The sequence below is a fragment of the Pinus tabuliformis genome, chromosome 5_1, assembly GCF_031772625.1.
Source record: "Pinus tabuliformis cultivar Carrire ecotype Pingquan chromosome 5_1, CPIR1, whole genome shotgun sequence".
Lineage (NCBI taxonomy): Eukaryota > Viridiplantae > Streptophyta > Pinopsida > Pinales > Pinaceae > Pinus > Pinus tabuliformis.
In genome coordinates this window covers 755,179,864-755,207,804 of record NC_142305.1, presented here as the reverse complement: position 1 = coordinate 755,207,804, position 27,941 = coordinate 755,179,864, and positions in this window count along the sequence as shown.

The following is a 27,941-nucleotide window of genomic DNA, read 5'->3' as shown; positions in this document are numbered from 1 at the left end:
ATGGCTATGTGATGCAATCCTATTCAACTGATGATGTGAATTGAAAATATTTACTTTACATATGTCGCAAATGTTTATTTAACACATAATTCGCTAGAGAATTAGTTAATGTGTTTAGATTTATGAAAATTTGCTGATATTGAATAAACTCAAAATACGAACTCTAAGGAACATGCGATGAATTGCTGGATTTCGGACGGTATAAATGCTAGTAAGTTGTAATACAACAAGTTATGAGTCTAGCCTAATGATGATTTGACGTATGCCAAGTGAAATGGCATCAGAGAGAAGTTCAATCAACACACTATACTCAGTGATATTGTTCGTTGATCGACCAATACAAATCCCTCTAAAATTCACTAACTCACCGCTTGGAGCGAAAATGGCCCATGCTGCAGAGGATAGGTTCTGCGTACTACGACTAGCCCCATCGACATAACCAACAAATGGTTCCGAAAATTTCGACATCTGCAACAAATGCAAAGTGGATTAATCAACCAAATAAGAACTTTAAAAGAAACACACACACACATGCAATCAAATCATATATATAGTGAGTTTTACTACACTTAACTAAGCATAGTAATGTTTAAGGTACAACCTGTTTCGGGGCTGAGACAATGGAATCCCATCATAGTCTACTAACTCGTAGGCACCTTCAGTCAAAACACGCTTAACAATATAAGGGCCCATCCATAGCGGTTCAAATTTTCTTGCTCCAAGTTTATCAGACTCCTGATTGTAAAGCAAGACCATGTCACCTTCTGAGAAGACACAAGGCTTGACATTTTTATCATATTGCACCTTAATACGTTTCTTATGCGCTTTGTTAGCCAATGTGGCAGCACGACGGGTTTCATACTGATGGATTAACTCCAAGAAACACGCTTCTTCTTCAGAAGTGTCGGGCAGCAGGTCAATCGTGAGTTTGAGAGACGAGATTTCACATTGAATTGGTAAGACTGCTTCCAAACCATACACCAACTGAAAGGGTGTGAATCGGTCAAATTTCTCACCGAGGCTCGATATGCCCACATAGCCAAGTACAAGATTAAATGCAAATTTCTTTTATGAACTCCAATCATTCTTTGCAACATGCACTTAAGGACTTTGTTGATGGCCTCAACTTGTCCATTAACTTCCGGGTAGTACGGAGTAGAACTATCATGTGACAGTCCTAACTTGGTGGTCAACTCAACCATCACATGATTGCGAAAATGTGATCCATGATTTGTAACTATGGCTTGTGGTACACCAAACCTGGCAACCACATGGTTGAAGAAAAATAAAACAGCTATTTCGCCATTGTTGTTCAATGTTGGCATTGCCTCGGCCCATTTGGTAAAATAGTCAACGACGAATATAATATACCCATGCCTCCCGGCCGAGGTGGGGTTACATGTCATAAAGTCAATGCCCCATTTGACGAATGGGCCAACAACAACAACTGGATGCAAAGGTGCAGATGGTAATCTAGTTTTTCGGTCATATATCTAGCATGCATGATAGCTTCTGACAGCAAGAATGCAATATTTTAATATGGTTGGCTAAAAGTAACTAGCACAGAGAATTCTCTGCCTGGTAGCATACCCATTGTTAGCACCTAAATCTACCTCAGGCTGAAAGAAGGAAAAAATCAGGGTAACTACAAACCACACTCAGTCTCGTAGCTAGCCCTACGAGAGTAGGAGAGGGCTCTCTCCGAGTCACACTCAGTAAATAGATGAACGAAAAGGACTGAGATGACTTTTTAACGAACAATTTATCTTAGGCTAGTAAGCGAAAATGAACATAAAGAGGGATTTTTATGAATGATTGTGTTTCTGGGATGTTATGGGACCACTGGACCTCAATGAACAGAGAACTTAACATAAAGGAGCAGATTATTCGGTGAGGCAAGGTAGGCGGAAAGCATAGCAATTTTAGTTTTAAAATATGGCAGAATGGAGAGATTGATTAAGAAGGTGAAAAGGGCATAGGAGATGAATCCTTTTCAATAGAAGAATGAACACTAACATGAAATTTTCCTCTAGGTAGAGCAATAAAATTGAATTCTACCTAATCTCATTCGAAAAACTTCACCAGAAATGAATATGAAATGAAATATGGAACATAACAAGGTACATATGAAACATAAGAGACACACTTGCTATACTCACAACCACAAGAATCTCATGAAACAGAGCCGCTGCCTTTCATTAATTCTCTGTAAAAATATACAATGCAGAAACCAAGTTTCTTTCCCACAGTCTCCCAGAAGTTACAAGCCAGCCAACCCTTTGCAAATAACTTGCATACAATATATAGAATGTGTAGAGAAGAGATGGAACACCCAGGGGTTGGGAAGTTACTCAAATCATTTCGAAATGGAGATGGAGAGCCAACCATCAGCTACAGGTGCAGCGCTCTCAAGCATGACATTTGGCTGGGGTGACCCTTTGCATTCTTTGCCACTTGGATAGATGCCCACCTGGAGAGAAAACTCTTTAAAAGCTGCCTTTGGTGCCAAAAAAGCAAAGAGTGGATGATCGGGCCCACTTGGAGAAGTCGCGACCCGAAATTTCGCGAAACAGGAGCAAACTGGGCAAAATTTCCTCTGTGCGCCGTGCGCTTTTCTCTGTGTGTCATGCTACTTTGGGGCCTGTTTTGAGGCACTTTCAGGTGTCCAAAATGTGCCCAAGTGGGCTTGTTAGAAAGCCTGTCCTGTCTAATTTCTAACCCCACCGGAATTTCTCAATTTGGTGCTCATTTTCCCCTTCAAATCTTCATTCTCCCAAGACTTCTTTCTGTGTGTCCAAAAAGTGGCAGAGAGGCCATTTTTTGGTGTTTTTTGACCTTTAGGAGACCCAAAACTTATCAAAATTTCTTTCCCAGACACCAATAGATGTATTTTTCAATGCTGAATCCAAATATACAAGCCGTTTCTTTAATGGAGCTCTAGAATTTTAGGGTCGCACAGGGTGCGCGACGCACAGGGAGAAAATCCCTATTTTTCGCCCAAAAAATTTCCCTGTGACCAAAATTTGCCCAAATTTTTTGAAATTTGGGCTAGAAGTTCTCTATGGGTGCTATGATGTGCCAAGGAAGCCTCAGCCAAGATTCGAAGCCGATCTTGCTCTTTTGCCTCTTTTTCCCTTTTGATGCCTTCCTTAGGTTTGCCTTCAAATTCCTTATTCGTGCCTTGCAAACCTTGTTCCGTGCCCAATAGTGATTTTTCATGTGCCTGAGCATGTCCCTGTCCTTGTTTTCTTTCGCCAACAGCTTCTCTAAGTGGATGTGGATCCTCTCGAGCCAAACCTCTCAATCAGCCTCTATCTCCTGCTGAATAGGTGTCCTTTCATTTAGGCTTCTTTGGGCAGCCTGTTGGTCTTCACAGATGTTTTTCCAGCTCTATGAGGCCTCCTGGGTGCATGTACCTCTATTGGTGAATCACTGTGGGTCTCCTCCTCATGAGTGTAGACTTTGCCATCCCCCATAGAGTCAACTGAGTTATTTGTTCATCCAAATTAAGGTTGCTAAAGCGATGTGGACCTTTTTTTACACCAAGGTCAGTTAACCATCCAGGTGGAAGCATGTCTAAATCTGGCCAAGACTTCCCCCTTAAACCATTTGCTCCTATCAAAGTAGATTTAGCAAAATCTCTTGACACATCGAAGTGGAACTCTACATCGCTCCAGTTATCCCAATCATCATTTGTTATTCGATACATATTGATGAAAGAATTTATTTGCATGGCCATTTGTGGTGTAGCATCACTTCCAGGTGAGAGATAGTACACAATAGGATGATCAGGCTCTTTTAAGATCAAAATCAACCCCCCATTCAACATATTTTGTATATAATGATCCGAGGAAAGCCCTCCCAGCTCCTAAGTTAGTTTGAACATTCATGAACATGCAAGCATCCAGTAGCAAGTTTGATTGATTAGATCAATGTCTTTAGCATGCCAAATATTCCCACCTTCTTCATAAGGGACACCCTGGGATCCCATGATTGGAGTATTAGCATTAACTGCTTTGAGTACTAATTCCACGCTTGACATAAATGCCAAACTTGAGACCCATCTTATGCACATTATCTGCAACCTCCTTGAACCCTTTGCCTCCTTTTGAAGATGGCCATCTTGTGTTTGTTTTATAAAACATTTTTTTTTTGCATTTGATTATAATCATAAAACCATCGTATCTCTTTCAAATTTGATGCACAAGTGAGTTTGAGACCCTACCTTGCAATTAGAGGGGCTTCACAAAGAAATTTGACTAAGTTTGGCAAATTCAGGGCACTTTCTCTCTGTGCACCACGCGCAAAGCCCAGTGCATCGCGTGCTCTATGTGCGTCGCGCTAGTTAGAAATTAACACTGGGCAGATCTCCCCAGTGCGCCGCGCGCTCTATGTGCGCCGCGCTCCTCCCTCTGTGCATCACGCATTTTCCGGAAGACTTTTGGAGGCCTTCCCGGTGTTTGAATTGGGTGCAGGATAGCTCGCTGGAAAGGTCTCTGAGTCTACTTTCCAACCCAAGTATAATTTTTCAATTTGGAGTTCATTTTACCTGTAAAAAATCAAATCTCCCAATACTGGTCAAAATGTGCTAAATGAGGCTTCCTAAAGGCAGAGTGCAGTTACAGTCAACTTTTTAATGCCTTCCTCAACTCAAAAATGAGCTCATGATAGCTCATTGGAAAGCTCTTTGTGTATAGTTATCATTTAACTCATCAAAAAAGTCATTTGGCCAATTGAACTAGGAGAAAATTTGATTTTCCCAAGGTCACTTCAGAGGTGCATCAATTCTCCCGAGACGATTGTATTTTTGACATTTCTCCAAAACCATGACACCTGTGTAAAAATTGAAGGAGGTTTTTCTTCCTTGGCATGTTGTGGACAGAAAAATCTTTCCATTTTTCCAAATTCATCTTTTATTGCTCAGAAAAATCATATGAGTGAAACCTATCTCGATGTGTGGAACAAGGGATTTGTCGAAATGAAGCGAAATGAAGGGGATAGGGAGCTTCTAAATTTTTGAGGAAATTTTGGGAAGTAGGGGAAAGTGAAATCTCAGAGATTGATTGAGGGGAAGGGGTCCAAAAAGGCAAAACACAGGTCCAACCTAGAAAATTGCTAAGTTGTAGCAAGAAACTAGGGTTTGTGCGAAAATGAGGAATTTGGGGGATCTCAATGATGGGAAGTGTTTGATAAGGTACTTTAAGGATAAGGGAAGGTGTATGAACATCAGGATACAATTTTTGCCGATGATTTGACCATCCAAGAGAAATCGCCCTCAAAACCCTAGGAGAGGGAAATGAACCTTGCCTAGGCGCAACTGAAGCATGAACAAGGTGTAAAATGACCCATTGGAACCTGACATGATGATGGCAACCCTTTGAGTGATGGTAGACTCAGCTGAATAGTGACATAGACCATCATTTGGACGACTTTGGAAGGAGTGAAATCAAACCCTAGACCTAATGCCTAGTGACCAAATTTTGCTTGAAAACTCACTGAAATGACAAAATTTGACCTTGACATCTTAAAATCACTTTGTAAGAGCATGTTTGATCACTGGAGGAAGGCTGCAAAGACTGACACTAACACCCAGATAAGTGTCCACCACAAGCACCTGAATGACATTCATTCAAAGCTTTCTCGGCTTCCTCATGAGTGAGGCACCTACATAAAATTGTATCGACACCACGACGATAAAGCGTATCACCAATGATCAGATAATATTTGGCTTGGTATTGGGTACGTCGCTGTTCAGAGCGAGAGGTATTAGGATGTAAATCTTGGGTCTGGAGATAGAACAATATATCTCCATACCATGGATCACTTGACGAGATAAGAAACAGAGACTCATCCAAGATTGATGCTTCTGATGTTGAATCATTGGAGGATGACGGAAGGTCGCAAAGTAACTTGGCGAAAACAAGATATTTCTTTGATTTATATTTGATGAAATCCAAATCAAAATCCTGCAAAATAACTATCCATTTTGAATATTTTCTCCCCAGCAATTGACGTGACAAAATTTATGTCATAGGGTTGCAATCTGAAACAATAGTAGCTTTACAGAGGAGGATGTAATGACGAAATCTCTGCACAGCTTGAATGGTTGTCAAAGCTAACTTTTTGACATAGGAATACTTACTTTCTGTATCATTGAGATTACGACTCAAGTAATAAATAGGATGTTCAATTCCACTTTCTTCTTGGACTAAAACCATGCCAATGGTTGTATCTGCAGCGACGAGATACAGGTAATAGTCTTTTTTATAGTTTGGGGCATACATTAATGATGCTCTAATCAAGGAATCTTTAAGAGCATCAAAGGAAGCTTGCACAACCTGATCCCAATGGAAGGGTACCCCTTTCTTCAATAGACGAGTAAAGCCTTTAGCCAATTTAGCATAGTTGGGAATAAACCTCCTCAGAAATTTTGCCTTCCCTTGAAGTCTGTGTAACTGTAACAAGTTTAAAGGTGGAGGAAAGTCAAGGATTGCCTGAACCTTAATTGGATCGAGTTGAATTCCATCTTTTGAGACCACGAATCCAAGCAATTGACTAGAGCCGACACAAAACACACACTTGTGTGGATTGAGTCGTATCTTATAGTGTTGGCACCGTAAAATTATTGCTCTCAAATGTTGTGGGCGATCATTCCGCTTTCATGAATGAGCAGGAAAATCATCAAGATAAGGTTGAAAAATGTGCTTGATGTCATGGAAGGCATAATTCATTTCCCTCTGAAATGTAGCCCCTACATTCTTCAAACCAAAAGGTAACTTTCGATAGGCGAATGTGCCCCACGGACAAATAAAAGTTGTTTTAGATTGGTCCTGTGGGCGGATATTGATTTGATTGTAGCCAGAAAATCCATCCATAAATGAGAATATTTCACATCCAGCACATTCGTCAATAATCTGGTCGATAAAGGGTGTAGGATAATTGTCTTTTGGACATGCTTGATTTACATCCCTATAATCGACGCACACTCGAATTGTCCCTTGTTTTTTCATAACTGGAATAATGTTAGATACCCATTTGGTAAGAGGTACAGGGAAAATGAAACCAGAACACAATTTTTTTTTAACCTCTGCTTTAATGGCAACAACTTTCTTTGGATGAATAGGTCAAAGCCACTATCGTACTGGTTTGACATCATTGTACATTTTGATCTCATGTTCAACAATGCTTGAGTCAATTCCTGGCATCTCCTCGTAAGACCATGCAAAAATATCTATAAATGCATGAAAGAGAGCATAGTAATTATCATGTTCCAATGGAGAACAAGATTTTCTGACATGAATGTTCTCTACAATATTAGGCTTGGTTGAAATGTTTATAGAAATCGTTTCTTCTATGTTTGAAAAATTACGCATTTAAAGTATCTACTCTAACAGAATTCGATAGGAAATCAACGATTGATGGGTGGTTTAGCTAATTTGAATAATCTTCGATTTCTTTCGGAAGATGGGAACAATGATGATAATCTTCCCATGGTTCCTCTCCTATCATCATTGATTGGATGATTCCTTCATCTGCAGAATGCATACGTGAAAAAGGATCTGAAGAGGTACCATATTCTAACGACCTATCTACCCATACAAATTTTGAGTGTGAATTTGGGTTTGCTGCACAAGCTAGAAAGATTGATCGCCATGATGATTCAATGGGGCTTAACGGCATCACCTCAATATTACTATCAACTTCAACTTGGTTGGTAATCCTCCTTAAATCAAATGAGGTGGACGAAATCATGTTGCAAGTCTCTACTCTTACTACTTCCGCTAAATCAGATGGTGACGGGAGGGCAAAAGTACCCATTAGGGAAGGATCTTTAAAGAGACCTACTCCAACACTTTGAAGTGACAGCGGGGGTCTATGTACCAACGGAATGCTTCCCGTAGCCTATGAACTATTGGAAAAGAAGGCTATTTGATCAATGACTATGATTCCACCCTTAAAAGGGAATGCAATAGTACGAAAGTACGTGGAAACCACAGTAGCCATAGCATATACCCAAGGCCTTCCCAGTAAAGTGTTGTAATCGAGGGGTCCGTCAACTACTTCAACTTCAACAGTAACCATTTTTCCCCCAAGTTCGATTTGCAGGTTACTTAAAATCCCACATGGAGTATATGTTCTTCCATCAAAAGTTTCAACATGGTTGGTGATCGTGACAACAACGGTGAACCAAGTGTTTTCCAGTAGCTCATGGACATAATGCAAGTCGATGCCCCCTCATCAATAATAGTTCAATGAACATTCTTATTGAGAGCTTTTACTTGGATTAGGAAAGCTAATTGTGCCGGTAACTGTGGTGAATATCTCGCATGGTTAAAAACCACAAGATTTGAATCCATAGGATCTATTCCGCCTATTGCTGACAGTAAAGCATGCTTTTGGGAGGGACAATTCTGCAACACCTCAAGTGTCAACATAGTGGAAGGTGATTGAGAAATATCTTCCACTATGTTATAATTTTGAGCTACTCAAGCCCGAGGGTTGAATGTCGATTTGTGCACAACTCCCTTTGGTGGTTTTATTGTCAATTCAGGTATAATGGGTGGAACAACTTTAGATGAATTTGAAGTCGAAGGATTAGGTTGATTAGTGGCCTGATTATTTGACGATGATAGATTTCCATAATATTTGTTTCTTTTTGACACCAAAACTTTTTTTTGTGGCTTTGTGATGGATAACTAGAGTACTTGGGATGTGGAAGCATGGTCTGTTGCAACCAAATGTTTCTCTGGGGTTGGAAACAGATTAGTCAACACTGCCGATGTGTTTGAAGTCTTTAAAAGTTTAGAGACCTCAGAGCGATGTGGACAATCTCTTGTAAAATGCTCGTCATTACATATCAGACATGGATAATGAGGTTTCCTTGCTGAAGTAGAGGAATCAGATGATTTATCTGGAGGGGAATTTTCTTGTTTCTTTTTGTTTTTCCCCTTTTTCTTGCTCCTTGGTTGCTTTGGATTTTTCCCTTGTCAGATGGCATGGCATTAATCTTGGAGGCAAGAGTATTTTTTTATGAATTGGTAGTTTGATTGGAAATAGCAAAAGTTTGACCAAATGGTCTTCCTGCTATTTGTGTGCTTGAAGAACTAATCACACCGTCGTCGGCATGAGAATCTTTACTCGATTGTGGATGAGGAGGAATAGTGAAAGTTGATCGAGGTGCATTGGGAATTTTATCATAAATCATGCCGAATTGTGTGTAAATCAAATCCAAGTATTGGGCACGAGCAATAACTTGCTCTTCTGTGACAACTCCACCTTTTGCCACATCCTCGGTGATTGATGGCAACAAAGATTTTATGAACCACTTAGCTAGAAGCTGATCAGGAACATATGTCTTAACTATTCGACGACGACGCCGTCACTCATGGATATGATCGATATATGGGCAGTATTAGTCTGTTTAAAGTTGGTTAGGAGTTTCGTTCCAGTCTCGTATCTGATAGGTAACTGGAAGTGGGTCAAAAAACTATTGGCTAAAGTGGTGAAATTATCGAAAGAAGATCTTGGTAATTCAATGTACCATTTAGCAGTTGGACCAGTAAGTGTTCTTTGGAAAAGATGAAGTCTGACCAAATCGTCATTTAAGGAGTTTGATGAACACCAAAAATTAAAGGTCATAACATGATTTGATGGGTCTTCTCCAGGATTTCATTAAATTTCGGAATGTCAGATGGTAACTTATGTGGAATTACCAGCCACCAAGGTGCATATAATATTGGATCATTAGAGATCCGATTTAAATCTAGTAATTTTAAAGTTGCTACAAATGGCAATTGTCTATTCAAGTCAGGTTGAGCATACCCGGGATATGATGGAATTGCCTGAGCAATAGGTCTTTGCATACCAACATAGGGCATCTGCATTTTGTAACCTTGGTATGGTTGTTGAACAAAACTAGTATAAGGTGGTTGTGAATGTGTGGTTGTCCATAACCTGCAAAGCCTTGTTGACCAGGACCTTAGTAAGCTTGAGATTGACCAAAACCAAGTTGAGCCTGTGGAACAAGTCCAAACTAGGGTTGGAATTGTTGGAATTGGGGTTTTGAAATTGAGGCTGCCATGATTGTTGAATCAATTGTTATTGTTGTTGTTGGTACAACTATTGTTGATTTAATGGTTGTTGTTGTCCAGCAATGAAAGGTTGGCCACGTTGTGAATAAACTATACTAGTGTAAGCCTGGGTTAGTCCAGATAAGGGTATATTAACCTGAGGTTGTTGTTGAACTACAGAAACAAGTGGTTGTTGTATAAAAACTTGAGGAACTTGAACTTCTTGACTTGAAACTTGTGATTGCAAGGTAGAAGGATCAGTTTGTATCGGTTGTGATACAACAATTTGAACTTGTGACTGTGGTACAGTAGTAACAACAAGTGTAGTGGGAATAGCTGACACAGTTTGCATTGGTTGTGTTGGATACACAAGCCTTGGTTGAACTGGCATTGTTGGTTTCCTTTGACAAAATCTAATTCCAGATTGACCTGAATACTATGGGATATTACCATATGGTAGTCCCCCGGAATAAGGAGGATATAGTGAATAAGCATATTGCTCTCCATATGGTGGCAATCCAGTATTTAATGGATACATAGGTATTTGTTGACCAGATTGCCCTACTTGATACTGATATGCAGGAACAAACTGTTGAGTTCCCATTAGAGAAGAACCAAGTAAAATTCTGGTTGAGGACATGAGTGATGACCATGGTGTAGAAGCAACCCATGAGTGGGTTCCAAACAATGATTGGTAACCAACTGGGACGGACGATTCACCATACAAGTGTGACTCAAGTGTGGTAGAAAACATCGAAGAGGTTACAACAGAAGATTTTGCTGTAGCTACATCAGATGATACAGTCTGAGATGTTGACGGTTGTTCAGCCATAGTTAACTGACCCAAAAGTTGTCCTAAAGAATCGATGGGTACTTGAAAAGAAGCAGGATCAAATGAAGCAAAAAAATCAGGAGTATTAGGGTAAAGATAAATCCCAATTCCAAAGTGAAATGGGGTTCCAGGTGTGGAATCTTCTTCCAATTCCTCCTCTATAGCAATTAAACCTGGTGGAAGAACTTCACCATCAGGTCCGTAAAAGATTTTTGGTGTTGATAAAGTTGAAGTTTCAATAGTTACTGATGTCTGAGGGGTAACTGGTTGATCGTCTTCCGGTAAAGTAATAACTTCTGAATGTTCAAATTTGAAGTCGAGATGTTCAAGTAAATGAACAACAGTTTCAAAAAGAGGTTCCTGAACAACTTCAGGTTCAGATGTAACTTCTGTTTGAATTGGGATAGATTCTGGATTAACTTCTGGTTGAAATGATTCAAGTTTAGAAGTACTTTCTTGTTGAGCAATTTCAAGTTGAGGATCAACTTGTTGTTGAACAACTTCGGTTACTGTTTCACTAGGATCAGTGCTAATGTCCTCAGGTAATTGTGAAACTTCTTCTTCAGGAATAGATGTACCAGAAATAGTTGGAGTAATTGGAGTCTCAATACTTACCGAAATAGATGATTCAGGCAACTCAAATGAAAAACTAGGAGTTCTTGATGTACTAAACTCAGTTAAGCGAGACCACTTTACCCGAATTGGTGTTGCTTTGGGAGGCAAAGGCGGTTTGCTCGTTGTTCTTCGCGAACGACGGGGTATGGGTTGATGTTCCTCCATGATTGCTGATTAATTTTATTATCAAAAAAGAAATAAACAAAAAGGGGTATACTAGGCAAAAGGTTTACCAAGCAACTGTGAACTACAGAATACCTCCTGGCGAACCAAGAAGTACGGGCAGGCAATCTCCCCGAATGCTGTGTTCGGTGTATCACAGTTTACAAGGCGGCCAACTCGGTTACTTAAGGATGGATATCAACCTAGATTTTTCCTCCCATATATACTCGAAGGTACGTGGAGGCCCAGTCCGTATAAGTGTTGTCTAATGAAAAACCGCACAGTGAGAGCATTCCCATATACTTTACGTACTGTAACACTGCCCTATGTACCTGAAGGTATGTGGACGAGCTACGATATACTCACGTATGTGGAATGAGGTATCACACTTGGGATGTATTGCAGACAATTTAGTGACAACTGCTTTGTTTTACGACATCGGAACACATCTCTAGCCTAGAACCACTAAATGTTCTCATTAATGACAATGCTCCATTAGGTAAATTGATGTTTATTTTAAGTTGATCTTGCTTAGGATTTTGCCTTTCAAGTTCACCACGTGATGTATTCTAAATTCCTTGGAATGCAACTATCATGATAATCATTTTTTCCATTCAATTTAATGATGAAAATCCTAGCTACTTAGGGATAGAGCAATCAGATTCCTTTTGATCAAAGAGCAAAGAGCACAATCTAAATGCAAATTCCCTACACTATTCCTCTCAGCACACACAAACTTTTCAATGCAACATGCATGTATTTCTTTTCGATATCCCTTAATGTGAATGAACAAAAGGGAAAACAAATGCACAATCGATCAATAAACTCTTTTCATAAAAATGACGATTTTGCGACAATTTCTTTTCAAGGAAAGGAAGACTTTACGACATTCTCATTTTCAAAGAAATGAGGAATTAAGACACTTTCAACAAAAAGACCAATCATATGCACACATCAATCAATCGATCTTTCATGAATGAAGACTTTACGACAATTCAATTTTCGAAGGAAAAGACGATTTTACGACACTTTCTTTCGACAAAGATCAATCAACCAAACAACTAACTTTTGACTATAGATTGAAAATGAAAAAGTAAATACATAAGAAACATTTATCAATCCTAGTCTAAGTAGGGCCAGCTAAGGAGATGAAAAACTATTTTCAGAGACAAGACATCATTGACATTCAACAAATCATTCAAATAGGAGAAAATTGGAAAAAAAAAATTCAATTCCTAGATGGGAAACTGACCCTCAAGGGATCAGCTCAAGCTACAGTGAGAGACAATGTGCTTCAGTGCATTGGCTCTATGTGGGAAGTGCATTGCAGCACACTATGTTCTTCATTGGGCTGCATTGGTGACAGTAAACCATTTTTGAAGGAAATTTGACACAGTTTTGACTCAATTTTCAATGAAATAAGACTGAAATTCAATCAACAACCACAAGTGCAGTATGTAGAAATGTCTTAAGAGGCTGATAAGATACTAAGATGGATAATCGATCCCCAGCGGAGTCACAAATTTGTTTTGGGAGGTTTTAGTGTCTATGGATAAATGCTTAAACCCTTAGACTAGTAGCTAAGTCTAGAAAAACAGTACAAAGCATTCTCTACTTTTTCTATAACCAATAGATTAAATAAGATAGTAAAGAAGCCTACCTGAAGCTTTCACTTACTCCTTATCTCCCTTGACCAATTATGTCACTCCTTTCCGTACTTAATCCGCTTGAAAAGTACCTGCACACGGACAAAAGATAAAAACTGATCAAAGCATATGATAATGATCTATTGACTAAACATAGAATGGAATCAGGTACATAATACACATATGAAAGCATCAATAAATAATACAAACATATGGAAAAATATTTGAACACTTTATTAGTAAAAGGAAGAGTTACAACCCAATTTGCTTGATTCAGTGTCACTCCTCCAGTTCAATCCCATCCTCTCCTCATAACAAGCAAGACATCTTGACATCATTACAATACTTGAAACCAACTCAAGTCTCATACTAACAACATATCCCTATAATTCAATGGTTTCTAGCCCCTGATCACTTAGATGAGTGGTATTTTTATAGGTGAATGAAGGAAGTTATGCCATAAATGGCGATAATGAATGCCCTCCCAAACTTAGGATTTTGTTCCATGGAGGAACGGATAAAGGGATTGATGTTCCTTAACCCTCATCTAATTTTGAGCCCAAAGGAGTGGATAGCCTTAGGAAACTTCTAGAGGCATCCTATGGATAAGAATATTCCAAACCCCAATGCAAATTTCGCTCAAATTCGCCCATCACAGGCCAAAGAGGGCTCAAGTGCACTGCAATGCACCCTAGCAGTGTACTGGGTTGCACTGAAGTGCACCCTGATAAAGGCCTGCCTACGCTGTTCTGAGGAAGGGATAAAGGGATAAAGGAATTGATGTTCCTTAACTCCCTCCCTCATCGAATTTCGAGCCCAAAGGAGTGGATAGCCTTAGGAAACTTCTAGAGGCATCCTATGGATAAAAATATTCCAAACCCCAATGCAAATTTTGCTCCAATTCGCCCAGCGTAGGCCAAAGAGGGCTCAAGTGCGCTGCAATGCACCCTGGCAGTGTACTAGGCTGCAATGCAGTGCACCCTGATAAAGGCCCGCCTGCGCTATTCTTCTTAGCGGCAGTTTTTGGATGATTTCAGTCATGGAATCTCTTGGGAAGGAGGCATTCTAATGGTTGACTTCATTTAGGGCATGTAGCAACTGAATTAGGGTTTGATGGGCCCTAATAGTATTGATATGTAAGTCGAGGTTGATGTGCCCAAATAGATCTGTAACAATCCCCAAAAAACAAGCCTCAACATCTTCTCATCTTTAATGAAGCCAACGTACCTCAAAAACTCATTGAACTTACTCTCATACTCATTCATTATCATGCTTCCAAGCTTGAGCTCAAAAACCTCTCACATAATCTTATCGTAACAAATCTATGAGAAGTATTTTTTTGGAAAAATCTTTTGAAATACCTCTAGGATATGGTATTGCTTGAGTTGGTCCTAACACATTGAAGCTTTTCCGTAAAGATAATATATTGCAATTCTTGCCTCTAAACTTGATGAATAGTTTTGCAATTGGATATATTTCCTCATCCCCAACAACCAAGCCTCAGCAGCTTCACCTTTATTATGATCACCATCAAATTTAGGAGGCTTAATATTTCTAAGCTCTCAATGTATATCATCCACATCAAAATTAAGGAAACAAGAATACTATACTAGGTTGGAATGAGTACTAAGGATATGGAAGATGCACATAGGTGTTGTAACCATGAGGAGGAAGTTAGTATTAGCTTGAGTAATGCAAACACAAAATCAAATGGAAATAAAGAATGAAAAGTAGAAAATATATAATTGGTGGAGAAAATGAGAAGCTTAAGTATAGAAGCATTAGGTTAATTTAGGTTTTATAATAAAATGTTAATTAGATCCTAAGAGGAACAAAATCACATGAGCATTCATCTATTATAAATCTTGAACAAATAGCAAAAGAAAATAATCAAGAAATTAGGCTCAAGGAAGGAAACAAAAAATATATCTCATGTTAGGAGGGAAGATGTTAGGAGTTTAAGGCACTCTATAAGTTACAATAGACATTAGTACCAATCACCATGGGATTCGTCTAGAAGGGCACATGCATTTTCATAATCTAAAAGCATTTGTCTCCTATCAAACTGTTAGAAAATTATATATTACGGAGCAATGGAACACATAAAATATTGCAGAAATATAAACACAGAAAACACACAAAGCAAGAGAGACATAGATATACGTGGTTCACCCAATTTTGGCTACGTCCACCCCGAACAGCCAGTCCTTCCTTTTTATTATCCAGCAAAATGAAGAGACACAACCTACAACAAATCCGCTGTAATATCCTCTATTTTCTCTCACAGTCTCACCTCTCTGTTTCTCGCTCACTTAATACACATCTATCTCACAGCCTCAAATACAATACCCTCATACAAACAGAGGGGTTTCCTTCTAGGGCAAAAAACCCTAAACTAAACATAAGTTCTACCGTCCTATCATCCGCCTAATGAACGGCCCAGATTGACTAGAAATTACTATACTTTTACAAGGTAATTTTACAGCTGTTTTTAGCTTCGGGGGCGCTGCCCCCGAAACCCCCCCGCCAGGGGGGGGCTCCCAAAGGTCGCAGCCGCCCCCCCCTGGACCCCCCTGCAGCGAATATTTTACGGGCGGCGTTGCCGCCCCCATTTTGAACTGGGGTCCTATGTGGCGATACCTTTGAATATAGAATATAATCAAGGTCCACACCCAACAATCTCCCACTTGGAGACTGATTGTAGCAACTCCACCGCTGCTCCATTTGCTGGACAATGACTCCTCTTTGGACCTAGCTGTTTCTCATCTTCATCGTCATCCTTGAAGACCAACTGAAATTGAGCATATTCTCAGTTTCTCCCTGGTTACAACTTTTGTTAGCATATCTGCAGGATTCTGGCTAGTGTGTATCTTTTCCAGCTTCAACTCTCCATCTTCCAACACTGATCGTATGAAATGGTACTTGAGCTGTATGTGTTTAGTCCTGGAATGAAATGCTAAGTTCTTTGCAAGATGAATGGAACTTTGGCTATCACTGTATAACGTGCCCATATCATGCTCCTTACCCAATTCACCCATAAACCTTTGTAACCAAATCATTTCTTTACTAGCCTCTGTAGTAGCAACATACTCTGCTTCTGTTGTTGAAAGTGCAACAACACTTTGGATTTTTGAAACCCAACTGACAGTTGTTCCTCCAACAGTAAATACATATCTTGTAGTGCTCCTCCTGTTATCTCTGTCACCTGCCATATCTGCATCAACATATCCTTGTAGGGAGATGTTTGAACCACCAAAGCATAATGCTTGATTTGTGGTACCTTTCAAATATCTGAGAATCCATTTCACTGCCATCCAATGTTCCTTTCCTGGATTGTTCATGTACCTGCTTACAACTCCCACTGCATGTGCAATATCAGGCCTTGTGCAGACCATTGCATACATTAAGCTTCCAACTGTTGATGCATATGGAACTTTAGACATATAATCCATGTCTTCTTGGGTCTTTGGGCACATTTCCTTGCTAAGTTTGAAATGGCTAGCAAAAGGTGTACTAACTGGTTTTGCATTGTGCATGTTAAATCAACTCAACACCTTTTGTATGTACTCATTCTGAGACAATGTTAATTTACGATTTTTCCTGTCTCTAGTTATTCTCATACCAAGGATTTGTTTCGCAGCTCCCAAATCCTTCATTGCAAATGAATTTGCCAATTTTCTTTTGAGCACATTTATTTCCTGCATGTTAGATCCTGCAACAAGCATGTCATCTACATATAGTAACAATATAATATAGCTGCCATCATTTTTCTTTTTCAAGTAAACACAATGATCAGAGTGACATCTAGTATAACCTTGTTCAGACATAAACTTGTCAAATTTTAGATACCACTGCCTTGGAGCCTGTTTTAAGCCATACAAGCTCTTCTTCAACCTGCACACTAGTTTCTCCTTCCCTTTCACCTCATATCCTTGTGGCTGCTGCATATATTCTCTTCCTCCAAATCCCCATGGAGAAAGGATATCTTTACATCTAACTGCTCAAGATGCAAATCTTCAGCTACTACTAGACTTAAAATAGTTCTGATTGAAGTCATTTTAACAACAGGAGAAAATATTTCATCAAAATCAATACCTTTCTTCTGTGCAAACCCCTTCACCACAAGTCTAGCTTTATACCTATGTTTTCCTCCATCTTCTTCCTTCAGCCTATAAGCCCATTTATTCTTCAATGTAGTTTTTCCTACAAGAAACCTGACTAAATCCCAAGTCTGGTTATGCATTAAGGAGTCCATCTCTTCTTCCATGGCTACCTCCCACTTCTTCCTGCTTTCAACCTGCATTGCTTCTTCATAACATTCGGGTTCACCGGAATCAGTCAACAATAAATAATATAATGAAGGAGAGTATCGTTCAGGGGGTCTACCTATCCTGGTAGATCTTCTAACACCACTTTCAGGTGTTTGGGGTGCCTGTTGCTGTTGTGGTGGTTGTTGTTGTTGTGGTTGTTGATTATTATTATTTTCAGGCACCTTTACTTTTTCATTGATTTCATCAAGGACTGCGTATTCCTTGTTTTCCTTTTCCTGTTTCTTTTCCTGCAACTGATTCTTATACAAGACCTTTTCATTGAATATTACATCTCTGCTCCTAATGATTTTGTGATTTTCGTAATCATATAAGCGATAACCAAAATCATTAACACCATATCCAATAAAGGTACATTTCTTTGACTTTGCCTCAAGCTTTGTTCTATTTTCTTTATCAATATGGACAAAGGCCTCACAACCAAAAGGCTTTAAAATAGAGTAGTTTACCTTTTTACCCGTCCATGCTTCCTCTGGAACACCACCATCCAAGGAACTTGAAGGCCCTCTGTTTATTAGATAAACAGCAGTATCTACAGCATCTGCCCAAAACTGTAAAGGCAATCCTGCATGCAATCTCATGCACCTTGCACGCTCCATGATTGTTCTGTTCATCCTTTCTGACACACCATTTTCTTGTGGTGTTCTTGGAACTGTCTTCTCTCTGCGAATTCCATGCTCTGAACAGTACCTATCGAACTCTTTGCTGCAATATTCACCTCCGTTGTCTGATCTAAGACACTTCAATTTCTTTCCTGTCTCAATCTCAACCAAAGCTTTCCATTTCTTGAAAGTATCAAATACATCAGATTTATTCTTAATACAATAAATCCAAGTTTTTCTAGTTGCATCATCAATAAAATTAACATAATAACGAGAGCCACCGAGAGATGATACCTGAGCAGGTCCCCATACGTCTGTATGCACAAGCTCTAATTTTTCGTTCTTCTTTTCTTTCCCAACTCTGAGAAATCTGACTCTCTTCTGTTTTCCATAAATACAGTTCTCACAGAAGTCCAAATCAACATTCTTCAAACCCGGCAACAAATTCCTTGAGTGAAGAATCTTCATCCCCTTTTCACTCATGTGTCCGAGCCTATGATGCCATAATGCTGCATCTGCTCCTCTGGAAGTTAAAGCATTAACAGAGTTAGAAATACCATTGCATAAATACAATGTACCAACCTTTTCGCCTTTTGCTATTACCAGGGCTCCTTTAGTGACCTTCCAAGCTTTATCTGTGAAAGTTGTCACACAACCTTCACCGCCTAACTGCCCTATTGAAATCAGATTTTTCTTTAGATCTGGAACATGCCTTACCTCCTTTAATAGCCATTGGTTTCCATTCTGCTGTTTTACAAGAACCTTACCCATTCCAACAATTTTACAAGGTTTATCATCACCTAGACGAACTTGTCCAAAATCTCCTTGAACATAGTCATGAAAGTATTTCTTATCAGGTGTGGCATGGAATGAAGCCCCTGAATCTACCACCCAGGAATCAGTAATATTTTCGAAAGAAAGAATCAAAGCATCTTGTAACACCTCACCTGTCACATTTGCTTCATGATTGTTTTCTTGTTGTGCATCTCCTTCTTTTCCCTTCCGAGATCTACAGTCTTTCTTTAGGTGTCCTTTCTTTCCACATTTCCAGCACACTATCCCCGATCTGGACTTGGATCTACCTTTCCTTGATTTACTGCGATATCCTGAGCTCTTTCCTCTTTCCATTTTTCTTCCTCTAGACTCTGCACTCAAAGCATTTCCCGATGTCTCACCAGAGCTTTTCCGTCGCATTTCCTCGCTAAGGATAGCACCGACGACATCATCAAACTTTAAAGTACTAGATCCAGAAATGGAGTTACTAATGGCCATTACCAAACCATTCCAACTTTCTGGTAATGAGCACAAGAATAACAGAGCTCTAACTTCATCATCAAAGTTTTCCCCTACAAAACTTAACTGACTTGTAACTGTATTAAAATCATTTAAATGGTTTGCAACAGATCCACCTTCCGACATATTCATATTAAATAACCGTTTCATAAGAAATACCTTGTTTGAGGCCGAGGGTTTTTCATATAGTTTCAACAACGTCTGCATCAAACCCTCTGTCATGGTTTCCTTCGAAATGTTGAAGGCGACTGACACAGCAAGGCACAACCGTATTGTTCCGAGTGCCTTTCTATCGAGAAGGTTCCATTCTTCGTCTTTCATACCCGTCGGCATCTTTTTTTTTCTGCCCAATGGTAGGTATAGATCTTTCTGATACAGATAATCTTCCATCTGCATCTTCCACAGCGAGAAGTTTTGGCCGTTAAATTTCTCGACCCTAAACTTACCATCTTCCGCCATTGCTCCCACTCGAACCAGGAACCCTTCTTTCCTGCGAGTTTATCAGCCAAATAGACCTTCGGCTCTGATACCAGTTGTTAGAAAATTATATATTACGGAGCAATGGAACACATAAAATATTGCAGAAATATAAACACAGAAAACACACAAAACAAGAGAGACATAGATATACGTGGTTCACCCAGTTTGGGCTACGTCCACCCCGAACAGCCAGTCCTTCCTTTTTATTATCCAGCAAAATGAAGAGACACAACCTACAGCAAATCCGCTGTAATATCCTCTGTTTTCTCTCACAGTCTCACCTCTCTGTTTCTCGCTCACTTAATACACATCTATCTCACAGCCTCAAATACAATACCCTCATACAAACAGAGGGGTTGCCTTCTAGGGCAAAAAACCCTAAACTAAACATAAGTTCTACCGTCAGATCATCCGCCTAATGAACGGCCCAGATTGACTAGAAATTACTATACTTTTACAAGGCAATTTTACAGCTGTTTTTAGCTTCGGGGGCGCTACCCCTGAAACCCCCCCACCAGGGGGGGACTCCCAAAGGTCACAGCCGCCCCCCCCTGAACCCCCCCTGCAGCGAATATTTTACGGGCGGCAACGGCGTTGCCGCCCCCATTTCGAACTGGGGTCCTATGTGGCGATACCTTTGAATATAGAAGATAATCAGGCTCCACACCCAACACAAACATCAAAGAAGTATATCTAAGGTAGATGATATACAACAACATCTTAGAAAGATTAAACCTCCTACATTAAATGGTGATAGTAAGAAAGGTGAATATGTCAAGGATTTTTTGTTTGGGATGAGGAAATATACCCAATTTCACAACTATTCATCAAATTTAGAGGCCATATTTGAAATAAATTATCCTGGGGGAAAAGGTTCAATGTGGTGGGACATTGATGAGAAGAGCATACATGGAGGCAATTAATAAATCTATTATAATATTCCATGCATAGTAAACACTTACATAATCTAAAAAATATGCATATTAATGCATAAAAACATATATACAAAGGATAATTACTTGTACAACATAATAGAATTAAGCATGTAAAATCACATAACACACATCATATAAGAGAATATAATAAGAACATATATATTTTTGTAAAAGAACCAACTCGATAAAAACCTTATACATTTCACCCCACCATAGATAACATTGTTCTAGCTCTCTCAATGGAATGTCACCCTCAAGTTGGGGCTATGCCTCCACTAAGAAAAAGACTATTAATCCAACTAGGTCTCACAATTAGCACAAATAATGGCTAGGGCAATGTATGTTGTTCTTGTTATTGCCTAATTGTCTAAGGAGGATGATCACTGTAACAAAAAGGAATGGGGTTATAAAGTATATTAATTTGGGGAGTGCACTATCTCCGACTTGCCCCGTACTATTAAAGATGTAATGTTATTTGTACTGGGAACAAGATTGGAAGAAAAACAATTTGTACAACAAAATAATAGGATGGAAGAGAAATCTCATGAGTCCTAAATTATTTTCAATGGGTTGGAGGATAATTTAGAAATTATTTTTCTCAAATCCTACCATGTTATCTTATTCCTTTTCACAATGGGATTAAATACCTTGGGTTTAATTTAAAATCAAATTATTACAAGTTCAAAGACTAGTAGTGGTTGTATGAGAAAATTAAAGGCATGGTGACAAATTAGTGTTATGGATGGCTTTCCAGAGTTGGTAGATTGACCTTGGTTAAATATATGTTATATGAGATCCCTATTTATTATTTGTACTTAACAACTATAAGTAAATGAATGCTCAAAAAAAATAGAATAATAAAGTTTTCTATGGTTTGGGAAAAGAGAGAAAGAAAGGAAACCCTTGGTCAAATGGATAAACCTTGCAAATCCAAAATATACAAGAAAATGGAGCGAAAAAACCATCTACCCACTTGGCCAAACATTCATAATTAAAATCCTATAAAGGATGATGAAAAATGAATTATTATGGTGTAAATTATGGAAATGGAATTATTAACCCTAGGGTTTATGGGGGGATATATTAGAAGGGAAGTGAAGTCATAAGGTGGAGCATTAGTAATTTGCAAGGCTTTATTGAAATCCTATATGATTGTAGAAAATGGCTAGCTTGGAAAGTTGGAAAAGGTAATAAGGAATGGAGGAGACTCATAGATGTAGGCTTTTAAAACCTTTAAAAAATGCTCTTAATGACCTAGGAAATTATCACTTGGCAGATGTAGTAATCCAATCTCCAATACTATTTGTACTCAAGCTTCGAAATTAACCTTACAATTGTATCTCAAGGTATATATAGAATAATCATTCCATTAATTCATTTATATATTGAAACATAGTGTATTAGGCTTAATGATGATGACGATGAATTAATCTTGTTTATGACTAAATCCTTTTGGAACTATACAATAAAGATAATGCATGAGGCTAGAGGAGGAAGTAGAAGATGAAAAAAAATGGTGGTGCAAGTCCACATGAAGTTAAATAATGCACTTAAAACTATTGTTTTCTTCGGTTGGATTTATAAAATAAAATGATTACCTAGGACAATTATTAAAAAGGATCATGGTAAGTTTTAGGTAGGTGAATCATGTGTAAAACCAAGGATGAATTTACATTCCACGTATTACTGTAGTGTCCCTATTAAAGTGAATTTTGGAGTGAGGAATTGAAGTTGGAATATGGCAAAGGAAAATAAGAATGGAAATATATATCAACTTGCTTTCAATGATGTTATAAGGATAAATTACTAGTAAAACATAAGGAACCTCCATGTTTTTTGGTTTGGAAAATCTAGCTTGCAAGAAATGAAATGGATTTCCAAGGTAAAAAATAACACCAATCCAAGTATGTCATCAAATTAAAATTTTCCTATGGAGGATTATGGAAACCTATGAAATTTTAAGTAGCTCAAAACTCTATAAAGTCTAGAAAATGAGGCAAACATGTGGCTTGGGGATATTTAATTGACGATGCTTGTTAAGGATTTCTAGGTATATGCGGAGAAAGGTGCATAAATTTCTTGAATGAAAAGTATTCCACTTATTCTAAATATTTTTTTTGTCAAGGGACTAATAATAGAGTTGAATGTTATTCTTTATGGTTGGTTGGAAAAATTGCATTAGAAAGAGAAATTTCAAAACCCTAGATTCCATTGGGATTTAAAATACATCACAAATTTAATGTCAATCCTAGTGATATACAAATTTACTAAGGTAAAGAATAAGTTTTTAAAATCTTATTTTGTTTATGTTTATACAAATTTAATGAGAAGGAAAATAAGTTCTGTGAAGAGGCTTTACCTCTTTAGGAGGGAATGATGTATGATTTATAAACAAATAGGGCAGGTTCCCATTTTAGAAAAGTTGCAGTCATTATTTGTTTTGCAATAGATCTAAGGATGAAATTCATGTCATATTGATAAAGTTATGTATTTTTTTAGTTGGCCTCTAAGAGTTTGTAGTATCAGACATAGGTTGTCCTATGTGGCATTTTAAAGAAGAAAAAAATATTAAAATCTAGTATTGTTAGACAAACACTTTATGTGTATGTGTGTGTGTGTGTGTGTGTGCGTGGTTTCGAGCCCCTCCAAATTTCTTAGTTTTAATAGTCCCCCCTACCCCCACCCACCCTCATACTCTCGTTGAAGTTTCCATTTTTCTTCTTGGAAACTTCAATAAGAGTATGAGGGTTAGGGTGGGGGACTATCAACATTGAGAAATTTGGAGGGGATTGAACCCCTATTATAGATCCTTTAACCTAGATAAAAATAAAGTTGGTCTAATATTGTTGCTCTAGATAGATCATTAGCTTCAACAATGTATTTATTATACACATATTTAAAATTTATTCCCTCAAAAATATATATAACATGTAGCATATGTTTATAAAGAGAATAACAGTGGGATTTTACTATCCAAAAACCATTTGAATACATTCAAGTACCATCTTAGAACCGCCCATGACTTGTAACTTACTCAATTTTTTATCTTAAGGAAATCTCAAAAGGATTAGAGTTGCATGCAACTCAACTTGATTATTAGTACCACATCCTTGGACTAACCTTAATGAGAAAGATGTTCTATTACGAAAATGAAAAACACCTTTAGCACCATATGGAATTAGATTTGCCTTGTTTGGCTCCATCAAAATCAACCCAAGAAATAAACTTTATACTTGAAAAGTACTTACAATTTTAGATGTATTCTAAATAGTAGGTGGTTCAAGTCCTACTAAATATATTTATTGTTATGGACAACTTCCAATTGAGAGAAATATTTACCTTCAAAAAAAATAGTACTTTGAGTGATCCATATTACTCATGTCATAATACATTAAATGGATATATGATATGCAAAATCATGATCACTTATCAAATTCTTTAAATTTCCATTTAAAAAACTTCCATTCCATTTCCCTACTCTTACAAAGTAAAATATAAGCATCTTTGAAACTTATTTTGTAAATGCACAATCTAAAAAAATCTATTTAGCGACCTCTTCATCTGTTCTACATAAGTAATAAATTCCTAACACTTTCCAAGTTAGTGCTTTGGAAGATGTCCTAAGTGAAAACTTTATTTCTCCTATCTAACCAAAGAAAAAGTCTTGATTTTAATGGATCTTTAAGTGTCCACAATGGTTTCCACTATCAACATTCAGTCGGGCCATACTTGTAACCCAAAATGGTAATATTCACTTGTAAGGTTCCAAGACCAAACCAAAGAATCATCTCCTTCCTTTATATGAATTTAAATTCCAAGCAACTTTCTTGTCAATATGTTCCATTGATTATTTTCTTCTCACTCCAAATCTATATCCCTTGCTTCCTTCCATCTATTCGACCATGATGTACCTCTACCCATATTTGTAACATCTACAAGATAAATATTTTTCCATTGGCTCAAGATTTTTTAATGCCTTTATAAAGGATATGTATGTTTTCCAACCATATCCAAGGGTCAAATCCTATCCTATTGCCTTGACCATTGTCTACCTTCCAAGCCATCATATTCCCTAGTAAAAGGAAATATTATACCAATGTTTTCCACATAATTAGAGATTTTGAATAGGATTTTTCCTCTGCTTTATCCATTCTTATATGATTAGTGAATCTATAATTTTGATATAGTTACTTGTTTCCACAAACCGCTAGTTTCGATCAATATCCAAAAGCTCATTGTTTCCAAGGCTATCCAAAAATGATGGATATTTGTTAAGCCATAGCCTCCAACAATTTTGTCTGAGCTATTCTTTTCCGTTTTACTAAATAATACCAAAATACTTACTTTCATTATAAAGAAAACTAAAAATATTTTTTTCTAATTTTTTTAATATTCCAATTGGAATGAATGTTAAGGAGCATCAATAAATGGGGGTGGCTTTCAATATTGAACCATCCTAAAACTCATTGTTTTATATTATCAAATTGATAAGTTAATCATTTGAGCCATATCCATTTCCCTTGAGCGTAAATCCCAAGTGTTTGGTCCCTTGACTTAAATTTAATATTTGAAAAGGAAAAATTTCCACTATTTCCAACTATTTCCTATCAAATAAATCAATATAGGTAACAAATGTTTTCTAATTTTTTACTTCTATACATATAGCTTCAGAATGCAGAGAAAGGGCTTCCTTAATATGAAAAACTTATTTGATAGAATCATTTCTACATAAAATAACATCATCTACAAACAACAAGTGGATTAAAGAAATATTCGTTCCCAAATTTAGACTTCAATTTTCCATTTCTTTTATATGCTTCAATGATCCTACTTACACCTTTAACGATCAAAAGGTATAATGTAGAGGATACCCTTATCTAAGGCCTATGAAGAACTTTAAAAACTTTGTTGTAGACATGTTTACGAGGATGAAGAAAGAGGATGAACTCAGGAATCCTTCCACTTAGTTTATGAAAGGGATTCCAAAACCAAATAAGAATTTAAACAATCCTAATGAAATATCGCTAACTCAATCATAATATTTAATAAGCTCAAATTTAATGAGCAAAGATGGAATATTTTTTGTTTTTATGGAATGTAATCTTTCTTCGCATAACACCCATGGCATCATGACTTTCCCTATTATCCAGAAAACCAAATTGTTCTAAAAAAAATACTTCTGATATGGTTGACTTGAGCCTTGGAGTTATTATCTTTGTAATAATCTTACAAATGAAGTTACTTAAGGATATGGGGTGAGATTCACTAAATGGTTTAGGCTTATCCTTTTTAGCAGTGGGTACTAGAAAGTAGCATTAAAATTACATAAAATATTGCTTCAGAGTATTGATTCCTCTATTATTGGCATAATTCAACAACAAATAGCTTGTCATAAACATAATATGGAAGGAGCATAGGTGTTCCTCTAAATCCATAGAGGAAAAAACACCTTGTAAAATATTGTAATTCATAGTAAATATGGTCATTCATCATTAGGCATTTCACTTGAACGAAATTGAATTACATTTTTATACTTTTAAAATGGAGCAACGCAACACTTACAAAGGTTCTAACCCACATGGAATATTCTCTGCACATATGACTTATTTGGGTGTGCTTTAAGTTTTAGCAGCCAGTTGGAAGGAGCCGAAGACAGTCAAAATTCAAGAGAAGAGGAACATGAGTCAAACGATGTCCATGATGATAACTTAATCATTACGAATGAAAGTCAAAATATAGCTATAAGTCCCGAAAATGTCCTTCGATTCAAAAATATATGAGGTGTGAAAAAAAATTTGAGGAAGATTTTTGGGGTCATTCTTGGAGTTTAAAGGTGGAAGCCAAAACGTGACTTATGGGGTAAACAGGTCAGCTTGGCGTTTCCACTATAAAAAAAAATTTTAGGAGGTTCTAGAGGTTGATACTTGGACCATAATGAAGGAAAATCTCCTTGAACTTCTGATTCAATTCTTAGATCTTGGTTCACATGTTTTCGGATATATTATCTAAGGAACTTAGGCTTCTTAAATGCTTCTTCAAATAGGCCATCTTGGAATTGTCATTATAACTTTTCTTGTGAGGGGATTCAAAGGTTGAATCTTGGACCAAAATGATGAGAAATATTCCTTAACATAGGATTTAATTTTTAGATCTTGGTTTGCTATAATTTCAGATATATGCTCTGAGGAAGTTAGATATCATGAATCTCCTAAAATCAGGCTTCAAACATGTCAGTATGATATTGTAGCTATAACTTTATTTCTTTGAGGTTTCAGAACCTAAAAATTGTAGGAGATAGATAATATATTTCAAGGTACTTGTGATAGAAATTTCAAATATTGGTTCTCTATAATTTCATAGATATGCACTAAGGAATTTGGTTCTCTGAAATGTTCCTGAAAACAAAACTATATTTTGTGTTAGCAAAGCACAAAATAAACATGAACAAAATTGATACCCTGTGTCCTTAATCAGGATTGAAGGGACTAGGTTTGAGAAAAATATGATGCCCCACAACCTCAATGAAGGATTAGGGGGTTAGGTGTGTTACATTAGTGTCAAAAATAAGAAATTGGTGGGACAATGGAACTCTAATATTGATATTGCAAAAATCATAGGTTCCTGAGTTTTGAAGCTACACCAAGCTATAGGAAATGCTTTAGAATATTCGATAACTAAGTAAGAAAAAATATAAATACTTTGAAAAAGAAAATAAAGGAGTTGGAAGTTGCTTTGTGTCCTAAACCTCTATTTTCATAACCCTTAGGTACATTCAGACTTATTGAATAAATTGTTGAACCAAGTATAAAGATGAGAGGAGCATCAAGTCTACTTGAAGAAATAAGGAAAATTGTGGTTGAATTTGTCTAAAAAGGACTTTTTGTAATTCTATAGTCATGGGAGTTAGCAAAGATCTCACTTACTCTTTCCTTGATCTCACTTACTCTTTCCTTTAGGATTACTTCTTACAACCAAATT